This window comes from Brassica oleracea, chromosome C1 (genome assembly GCF_000695525.1).
Source record: "Brassica oleracea var. oleracea cultivar TO1000 chromosome C1, BOL, whole genome shotgun sequence".
NCBI lineage: Eukaryota > Viridiplantae > Streptophyta > Magnoliopsida > Brassicales > Brassicaceae > Brassica > Brassica oleracea.
Window position 1 is genome coordinate 16808058 of NC_027748.1, and position 8640 is coordinate 16816697.

Genomic DNA, 8640 nt, shown 5'->3' on the forward strand with positions numbered 1-8640 from the left:
TTTTTGAGAGAAGATGAAATGTTTTGGATGATGAAATGGAGTGAAAATGAGTTGTATTTATAGATGAAAATTACTGTTCATGACCGTTGGAGAAAGGGGAAATTTTTGAAAAATTTTCTTTGTGACCGTTGGGGTTAAATCGAGTGCACCAAAAATTAGTCTGAAAATATCGTATTAAACGGTCAATCAAATCTATAAAATTTCATAAAAGTGAAAAATTATGACAATGAAATATTTATGTTATATGACAACAAATCATGCGACGGCTCAGCCGATCAATGCAGAATAATAAATAAATTATACGGCGGCTCGGCCGACCAATTAATAATAAACAGAATATAAGGCGGCTCAGCCGACCAATAAATAATAAACAGGATATAAGGCGGCTCCGCCGACCAATAAATAATAAACAGGATATAAGGCGGCTCCGCCGACCAATAAATAATAAACAGGATATAAGGCGGCTCCGCCGACCAATAAATAATAAACAGGATATAAGGCGGCTCCGCCGACCAATAAATAATAAACAGGATATAAGGCGGCTCCGCCGACCAATAAATAATAAACAGGATATAAGGCGGCTCCGCCGACCAATAAATAATAAACAGGATATAAGGCGGCTCCGCCGACCAATAAATAATAAACAGGATATAAGGCGGCTCGGCCGACCAATAAATAAATTAAATTACTAGTAAATAATATAGGCGGTATTCCGGCCATTATAACATGATATAAATAATAGTAGAGGCGGTATACCGACCATTATAACAGGGTATAAATGATACAAATAAATTTTACCAAATCGCAGAGTGATCGTGCTGATAACGTGTTATAAAAAGAACTGGAATTTTATTGTAACGCGGGAATTTGAATAAGAGCAAATTTATACCCGTAGAATATTTTAACACTGATAGAAAGAGTGTATTAGAGAGAAGAGAAGGTTGAGGTGTGTTTACAAATGAACGCAAACGTTCGTATATATAGAAAGAAATTTACTCTGCAAATAGTGCAACGGGTCCCACATCTTTTATATTTTTCAACATAAACGGCTGGCTGCTGGCTTTCTTAGCTGTCTTTCGTAACAAAAATAACTTCTTAACCCAAAAAGTTCTACGGAAAAAAAAAAGAAACAGGAAAAAGGATGGTTTTGACTTATCTACTCTTATTTTGTCAACTTGACTTATCTACTCTAATATTTTATTTTGTGTAAAAAGCAAATGTCGATTCACTTATAAGTATTTTCACACAAATTACACAACAGATTTATATAAAACATAAAATAAATAGTAAAAATGATATAATGTTATAAATTGTGCCGTTAAATAAATACTTTAGTTCGGATTTTTAACCAATCAAAATATGATTCATTTTGTTTAACAATTATTCTTTGTGATTTTATTTTTCATAAAAACAAAAAAGACAAATCATCTATCATTCAATTTATTTAATTGCAATAATTTTGAAGTGTAAGCTCCTAAAATTCTATATAAAACGATTTCACATAAATAATGTTATATACTAAATATATAATTATACTCAAAAAGAATATCAAATAATCCACTTGCGCATTTAGAATTTTCTTGACTTAATTTTTCGTGTTTTTTTTTGAGTTTAATACATATCTATTTTTTTAATTGGCATGTACTGCAAAGAAAATTGAGTTGTTTCTCCATCGAAAAAGAATCGATTAAACCTCCTTCTCACTCTTTCATCTTCTTACAGTTCTTCAAATTAATTCACACACAGAAAAATAAAAAACATTGATGCACAAAGAACAATAACTGTAACAATTAAACTAACAAGCAAAAAAAAAAAATTGAGTTCTTCCAAAATGAGATCCAAAACAATAAGAACGCATAAAAAATATAAAAAATGAAAACCGGCTTTTGCGAAAGTCAACTGTTTATATTTTGATGATTTTAAATATAGTATATATTCAAACCTGCAAATCATAATGATTATTATAAAGTAATCATATAATCATTAACCATTATTGCTATACAAAAATTAATAGCTTAATAATACGTTTAACAATATAAATACACTACTTTTAAGTATAATACGAAAATTAATAAATAAAAATAATTATCTAAATGTTAATATATAATAAATCAATAGATTTAATGAGGTCAATGTTTCAAATTATTTTCTAAAATTTAATAAGTATTGTTTTAGTATCATAAAAATATTTAAATTAATCTATTACATATAATTGATAATAAATTAAACGTTTTTATAAAGTTACGTTAAAATTGTTTTTAATGGTAAAATAAATATTTTTTGTAAGTATTGTGAACAGTAAATATAAAGTTATTGTATTTAATTTTGTGTATTTTTTTAAATTCTAAAATAAAAAACTCAACCATTATTTTAATACTGGTATGGAAATTAAAAATATATACTTGCATAATCCAACTAATGTAAAATAACCCGATAACAAACAAAAAAAATAACAAAAATAAAATTAGATAATTTATACTGAAATAAACAGATTAAAATATATATACCGACATAATCAAGTTAAAAGCAAAACTTCATTAATAATCGCAATAATTGTATTAGAAAATTTAATTAATTCCAACAAAACTAATAAAAACGAGATCAACGAAAAAAGAATGATAAAAACTAAAAAAAAATACAAAATAATGTTCAATACATAATTAAAATAAAATCATTTAAACTAAAAACAAATATGAAGGAAAAATATAATGAAACAAATTTCCGCGCGAAGTGCGGACTGACTTAACCTAATTTAAAGTAAAAATGAGTCTATTCCATAAGTGAAATAATGTATTTATTTTTTTGTTTATTACTTCATTTTTCACTTTGTTATGGAGTTATTTCATTTTGTTGGAAAAATGGAGTTATTTCACTTTGTATGTTTCTATGCATTCAATAGAAACATACACTTTAATCATTGTTTCTTACAAGATGGCTTTTATTTATGCAGTAATTAGTACTGTTCAACGTATACACTCATATAGTGTAGCTTACTCCGAACCAGCAACCTCCGATGGACTATAACCACTCTACTAACCAGCAGAGTTTTCCACTTCAGTGTCTTGTGAGATTTGAACATCAGATCCACCTGGAAACATAAGTATAAACCTTCGAAGTACTGTAGTCTCTGCCTTCATTGACCACCTTGAAACCATAGATACATATAAAAATATATGTAAATTAAACTTTTGACCGCATATATTAAAAATCGAATCAGGAGTCATTAGGTGATTAATTGAACCTGTATCTACACAAGTGATAGATAAAACTGGCCATTAGAAGCTTAGCGAAGTCAGCTCCTAAACATAGTCTGGAACCAGCGCCAAAAGGAATGTACGTCTTCGAGACAATAGCCGTCAGGTCTTTTTCCTGAAAAAAATTATGTAGTTTAATAAATGCAAAAAATCTTATGAATGTATAATTTAAGGATGAAGAACAAATTAAAAATCACCTTCCACCGCCATGGATTAAATGCTAAAGGGTCATCATATTTTTCAGGATTGAAATGGACACTAGGAAAGCCCATGAAGATCCAACCAGCTGGAATTGTATATTCACCAAACTGGAACTCATGATCAATTATTCTAAGCACTGTCGGCGCTGTGCTTGTGATCCTCAGTGACTCATTTATCACCTGAAACAAAACACCATGATTGTCTAAACTATGATAAGGTTCGTCGATTTTCAGTCAAAACCCTGTTTTTTTTGTCAAAACTCTGTTGACAATTAATGCTGACCATTTGCGTGAAAGTCATTGATTTGTAGTCTTCCCATGTTAGGCCAGTCTTCTTCTCCTTCTCACTCTTATCCCAGACAATGCGTTCATGCTCTCTCTTTAATTCCTGCATGACTTTAGGGTTGTCGCTTATGAGCTTTACTGTAGCCGCAAGGACGCTTGGTGTTGCTTCGTTAGCAATCAAAAAGAAAATAAATATGAACTCAATCGCACTCTCTACGCTTATCTTTTCCTCTTCTCCTTCCATTTCGCCAAGTAGCGTCTTGAAAAACTCTCCAAGCTCTTCTCCTGAAGCTCTTTTCTTCAACACCGTCTCCTTTAATATATTAATCATCTGTTTTTTTGCCTGTTTAAGAGCATCATCACCCCAGTTCTCTTTCTCTAATTCTCATATAGAGCTATTTTAAGGGTTTATAGATGAATAAAAAGAGGTGTACCTTCATCATTCGATAGACGCCATTACCAGGAATGTTCCAGGATATTCGAAACCACCCCTTTGGAAAATGGCTCCAACAGAGTGTGAGTGCTTTTGCAGCCTCTGGTTCCATTTCGCCCATAACTTTCTTGGCAAGACATTCAATTAAGATCTGTAAAGTTTGATGATATGTATTAGAGGAAATGATCCAATCTTAATTAAGTAATCGAGTTGATTCTTATTGTAACAACTCACAAGAGCCGTGCCTATGTTAATAGAAGTCCTATACACAATTTTCCAAAAAAAGTCTCCCTTCAATTTTCATTTTGAAGCTACAAAATAAAAATAATCTGCTTCTTATTTTGGAGTGAACCTCAAAAGATTTGAATTTTACACCACTTACAATGGAGAACTAGATGATTTCATGCGGCACACACAAAAAATAATTTTTTTTTTAAATATTCATTTAAAATTATATTTACATTATATTTAGCTTTAAAGTTCATTAGTTTTTACAAGTATAAAGTAATCACTTGTAATTTTTTGGTTAGTTAAAATTTCTGATCCGACTGTATTTAAATTAGTTTTAGTTCATAAAATTATTTTTCATTTTATAAAATAATAATTTTATACTATTTTACTTATTTTAAAATAAATTTAATAAATTTTAGTTTTATTGTTTTAGTCAAAATATTTAAATTAAAAAAATATTTATTAAACCTAATAAATCAAATGCTAATCACTCAATTAAATTATTCACTAAATTTTAAATATTTTCACTAATTTAGAAACTTGATTATACTTATCCTGATATTAAGTAATAAACTAAAACTTAGCTTTACTTATTTAACTATCAACGAAAAGTATAAATATTTCTATAAAAAATTATTTTTGATATGATATACATATTATTAAAATATCTAAAAATCTTGTCAGAATGTAATATCTATAATAAATTTGATCATGTTACAATAATTTTAATATCATGTTACAACTTTTGAAAATAATATATATTGTTTATAAATGCCAAACTTTTGTTTGTTTTCCCTTGAACAATATAATATTATTTTTGTCAACGACATAATTAGTTATCTTGTAACATCATGTACTATTAGAATTTTGTTTGTTTGTCAATGGTGAAAATATCAGCGCCATATTATTAGATTTTTGTTTTGTTTGTTTGTCAAGTTGGACTGTTTCTGGCTATTAAAATGCATAATATATTCAACTATTATGATTTTTATATAAATAATATCTATATTATTATTTAAAAAATAAATTTGCTTACTTGTCAACTTTTATATAGTTTTGCTTACTTTACTTATTTGTCATGTTTTTTTTATCTATCAATTATTTTGGATCTAATACGCTTTTTGTTTTAAAAATAGATTCCTTGAAAATAGATCTATGAATAAACATGATACGTTAATAACTCTTTAAATAAAATATTAATACACATGCATTATCATCTAACTGAACCTAACTTTATACATATTCGCTATGCACAAAAACTAAGATGCATATAAACATACATAAAATTAAAAAAAAAATTATATACTTTTTCAAATAATAATTTATAAAACTTATATTCGCTTTTGTGTAAGCTTAAATTCAATCTCACTTGTAATATACATTTGATAGATATACTTTTTTACTTTTATTTTAATTAGCGCACATACATGCAGACTTTATGGATATTATATTATATATATAATTTTTATATACATGAGTATTTTTAAGTTTATTTTATGCATTTAAAAATATTTATATTATAATAAAAAAAATTCATATATAAAGAGTTTGATATTTAATTTAATACTAATATTTTAAACGCATGAGTATTTCCACTATAAAAAGTATTTTCTGTTGTGATGAAGTAATTTATCATATATAAAGTTTGATGTTTAACTTATTATTAATATTTCGAACAAATAAACAATTATGATGATTTGAACTGATAGCACATTTACTTAGAAATATTTGTAAATTTGTTACGCCCGCAAACACCTAGTTACATTGTAAACTATAATTTTAAGATTATAATTTGAAAATAATAGTTTTCTTCTATAAAGCTTGTAAATACTATAAATTAATTTGTATATACTTTCTTATTTTGGTACTCTCAAAATATCATATCCGGCTGTGATTTTGTACATACTGTCTAAAGTGTAGAACTCGTATATGGTTAATCATCACTTATTTTTGGTGTAGAGAACTTAAATACTTTTCCTATAACAATTTCTTTTGTTTCGTTATATGTTTATGATCAAAATTATTGTTTTTTTGGTAAAGATTGTTACGGTATGAATTTGGAGCCGGCACTGGATTGGAAATACAAATAAGTTAAATAGGCACTTCATACATAACTTTTTTTTCTAAATGCACACTAGGCACGGCGCTAAAGTGGAAACTTATATTTTACCTTGCTTACTGTTTCCTTGACGTCAAGACCGCCGTTTCTGGCTCCTACCTCAATATGTGTGAGAGTCAAGATATCGATGTCTTGCATCATTCTCAATTTTAAACCTTGTGAACCTAACAACTGGGTTGTTACGCTGCGTACATGCTTATGAGAGTCTTTACTCTGTACGAACAAGTTATTTTCGCCGAATAACCGCGCTAAGCTCTTCGGCATGCCAGGCACATGATTCGTCTTTGCCATCTCTATGTTCAATCCACTATCAGTCGAGATTATAACTTTGGCTCCAAACAAGCTAGTCCGAAAAACTGGCCCATATCTGGTTTTCCAATAAAAAGGGAAAATTAAGACAAGATAACTGTTAGTTGCTAAAAAAAAAAGACTAGATAACTGATTATGTAAGAATTAAACATCTTTAAATATATATTTCTCATAAAAAAAACTCCACAACCTTATACTGAAAATATAAAATCAAATAACCTGTGGACTTTCTCCTTCACAAATGTTGGCAACTGAATAGCATCATGAGGTTTCATGAACTCGAAGGTCTTTCCGATGATCGGAAGCCCATTGATCCTGGAGGAAGCTTTCCTTCACACTTTGGATTGTTCCACTGATAAATCCAATGATAAAGCTTCACCACTATGAGTGAAAGTATCAGAGTCCATAAATTGAAGACCTCTACCATGTTGGTTTGTTTATCTCTTTCAAATGTTCGTTTTAGTTTTTTAGGTTGCATACTTATCTGAGGGAGGAGAGAGTTCTCACTTTATAGTAGTGCTCTCTCGTGGAATAGTAAATATATTAAATATGAAGATAGTTACTGATTCTGTAGGAAAGACAGCTGTTCTTATGTCTACGAGAAGGAAAGACAGCTGCTCTCATGGATATTTGTTAGTTTTATTCTCACAGAAATCTTTTTTGGTAAAGAAAATAGTTTCAATTCTTTGTTGGAAACTCCAAAAGTGTAAATAGTCATTTCTAACGAAAATTAAATTCCAATGATGAAATGCCTACTAGAACTCCTTTATTAGTAAACCAACAACTCGTTGATTTATCACCGATCGATATCCTATTAATGTTACTAGGGGCATTGTCCCTGCGTGCGCATATAGACAAATTTTTTTGTTTCATCTCAATATATGCTAAAGTATTATAATTGTGAATTTTGCGTTTTGGGTTGATCATTGTTTTTCAAGTTTTTTATAGTTATAAGGTCAGAGTTGTGATGATGAATTGTGTATGCATTGTTTTCCACTTATGAAAGACTAAACTGTGTTAGTAATGTGATTAATATAGTTTGTGGTGTTGGTTGATATGTCACTGAGACTTATTGTTTGTTTATCTTTTTAATTTGTTTTTTGTACTGTTAAGAGTACATAAATTATATTAAGGTTGTTGAGAGTATCTTTTGTTTCTGGATATTTTTTCTCTAGTTTAGTTGTGTAAGTTGTGTGTATTAAGCAATATTTTTTATTATCCTTATTATGTTTGTTATATATTTTTTTTTATTTTTAAACTTGTTGCTTTTACCGGACCTTTAAAACAAATACATGAAAACTTGTAGAAATAACTATAAAATGAGTGACAATTTTGAGTATTTGGGGCTTAATGGATTTTAAACGAATTTATGTATTTCTCATAAGAAGAAAATAGCATTGACCTGTTGACATTGGGCATGTAAGCTATTTTCATAAGACAGAGGAGTGAGCTGGTGGAGATGTTGTTGCTACCTTTGTGTCTGTCGGGCTTGTCTCTTGTATCTCCTGGTGTGACTGTGTTTGTTTCTCTTTTATTTGATAGATAATATGTAAACAAAAATTATTGTTAGTTGTATTTATCAGAGTACGTAACTTACTCTACTTTTGTGTTTAGGTAATTTCACTGATCTTGGATGTCGTCTTCGTCTTCTTCGTAAGCATCTGCCAAAGAAAATTTGTAAATTGTTAAATAGATGGCTGTGTAGTTTGTATTTGTCTAGCTGACTCGATGTATGTGTCGTTGAGTTTTAGTTGAGGTGATTGGTTTGGTATATTTTTTTTTGAAGTTTATTTGTAAGATTAGACAAAA

The 8640-nt window shown here is 28.8% G+C and overlaps 1 pseudogene; it reads right to left on the reverse strand.

Annotated features, from left to right (window-relative positions):
• Positions 1-2885: 2885 nt before the first annotated feature.
• Positions 2886-7309, reverse strand: LOC106326296 (annotated as a pseudogene).
• Between the last annotated feature and the right edge of the window lie 1331 nt (positions 7310-8640).